This window comes from Adiantum capillus-veneris, chromosome 5, assembly GCF_014529385.1.
Source record: "Adiantum capillus-veneris isolate H3 chromosome 5, ASM1452938v2, whole genome shotgun sequence".
NCBI lineage: Eukaryota > Viridiplantae > Streptophyta > Polypodiopsida > Polypodiales > Pteridaceae > Adiantum > Adiantum capillus-veneris.
Window position 1 is genome coordinate 30,406,016 of NC_140935.1, and position 2,556 is coordinate 30,408,571.

A 2,556-nucleotide genomic window follows, 5' to 3' on the forward strand; every position below is an offset into this window, starting at 1 on the left:
TGGGGTAGCAACGTCATCCTGTGCTGTCGGAAGAAGGCTCTGCACGCACTACTAGTGAGAGGCGAGGCCTGATTCGTGAACCACATTTCACTTGATGCATCCAAAAGCCCATCAATACACAATGAGCCCCTGGAGAGCCGTCAAACACCCTCACACAAGGAAAAACCTGCACATCTGTGAAGCCATATGGGAGGAGGGAGGGAAGCAAAAACACTCGTCAGACTGCTGGGCAGCCTTCACCGCCGGCGGAATGAGCCAGCGGGACGTTCATCAAGGCACCACCACCCGCTCCCCTGGAAGAGGCGCGCGAGGGGGCGGAAAATTCGCGCTCCCGCTGCTCAGCTAAGTCTCCTCATCCGAGTTGTGCGTCTTGTCTGAGTTGAAGCGCTCACACAAGAGGTACGAACTATAGAACAGATCCTGTTCAAGTATAGTCGTGCTAAGGTAAGGGAGCCACTTGCAATACTTGAAGCCCAATCGTCCTCCCACCGTTTCCAAATGTGGGTTTTCTGAGCAAGAAATTGTGTGACCCACACCCTCTTACAAAATCACAACGTGTCCCCATGCTTATTCAATGTCCCAACTCTATAAAAAATCATTAGCTAGCCATGTGACGCTACTCCACAAGCTTTATTCTCCCACACTCCACAATTGCTCCCCAGAGTTCCATGGTGGACTACTCAGGCCTTATGCACGCCAAGAAGTTAGCAGAGGTTTGCAAAGGACTTGTTGGTTGGCGGATCCTCGGCCAATTTTGATAGCTAGCTCATCGGCAGAGTTGTGATGGGCCTCTCCACGCGTTCGACTCCATTCTCATTCTCCATTATGTGTGTGCCGTGGAATTGTGCATACTTTATGTTTGTTCACCGTTCCGCCGGTGGAGTGCTCGAGCATTGTAACCCCAGCGAGGAGCGCATGGCAAAGGGAATGGGTCATCGACACGCGCTCACACACACTTTGGTTTAATTATGCAATTACGTTGTAAAACGATGCCTCATTTTTTGACGGTACCGTCTATGCTTTTGTTTGTACTTCACCACTCTCGAGTTGAAAGATGGAACAAACTCTCCTTTTCCTTGCATTCACATGTCGTTTCAAGCACAACAAACTCACAAAATGTAATGCACCCGTTTTCTTTCCCCTTTCAAGAATGCCCACAAGCCCTTGCAATGTTCACCACTAATTGAAAATTCTATGTGTCACACATTTTTGGGGATAAAGGCCATTAGGCCGATACCATTACAAACTAACCAAGAAGCTCACATAGAGTGTGAGAAGAAGCTCCACCAAAACCTCTCTCTCTCTCTCTCTCTCTCTCTCTCTCTCTCTCTCTCTCAACCTCGCATCCCCTTCGCATTGCGTACTCATCAGAAACTGGTGTCAAAGCCGCAGTGAAGGCCTTGCATCATTGCAACGTCGTGGCGGAGAATGCGCTGAAGCTGTAAAATTTTCAGCTTTGTCGTGTTGCATAGATTTGACTGAGTAAAAAGGCGATTTTTAACTTGGTTCCTACCACACCTTACCAAAAACGTCGTGGTCTACAACTTCTTTTTTGAAAGTTTTTTTAAATTCCACACTTATTTTGTTGTACGTTTGATAGACTGCTTGTATGTCGTACGTAGACAACTGTAGATTTTACAAATTTGTTTTGACCTTTCAAAACTTCCCATTTCATGCCTATTCTTGCGGCACCTGATTGCTATTTTGTGATCCACAACTTTGCATAAGAAAGTTTCTGCAAATTCTATACATTTTATATATATCACCTGATGTGTTTAAACGTTCCAGATGCTTTTGTGAAGAGTTGTTGGAAGTGGGATGCTTATTGCATACTTCATTTGTTCACTGCATGGCTAAGTTGCTCAAGGATTTTTAGCATACAGAACAAGAAATATATATGTGACTTGTGAAGAAAACAAATACGCTGGAATATTGTTTATTGAGCAGATTTATAGTTGATTTATAGCAGATTTATTGAGCATGAGTGCCTTGTCCCTTTGCCTACTACCTAACCTAGCTTAAGCCTCACATTACCCCCCCCCCCTTGGAGAAGCGTTTTCGTCCTCGAAAACTAAAGTGGTGATATCTTCGTAAGAACACTAATGTTTTTCACATTGGCATCCTCCATGGATCCAGTCGTCCATTTGATGAGAACACGATTCAGTAGGGAACATCTTGATTTTTCACATTGTTGTCCCTTTCCAACCGTCTTGTGTAACCAACCCATATCCAATATAGTTTGTAGAATCTATTTAGAACTCACTTGAGTATGTTAAACAAGTTATCACAACTAAGAGGTGTCCAAAAGTATACCTTTTCTCACTTTCCATGAAAGCAATTGGTTGGCATAACTCATTAGCAATGGATAAGTGCTTGACTTGTCATCATTCTTCATCAGTAGACAACCCCATCATAATTCTTGATCAAGGGTTAGAACCTGATTGAGACATGAAGGGACTAAACTTAGTCGCAACATGTTTTCCCTCATGGTAAGCAAATGTAGCTAGAGATATAACCTTTCCGATTGACTTACTTGGTGCTAACGTGCACGCTTAG

General features: G+C 44.2%; 1 non-coding gene across 1 annotated transcript; it reads right to left on the bottom strand.

Annotated features, from left to right (window-relative positions):
* Positions 1 to 211: 211 nt before the first annotated feature.
* LOC147457079 (small nucleolar RNA U3) lies at positions 212 to 438 on the bottom strand. Its single transcript, XR_015188293.1, has one exon. It is a non-coding gene; the product is annotated as a small nucleolar RNA U3 (small nucleolar RNA).
* Positions 439 to 2,556: the final 2,118 nt, after the last annotated feature.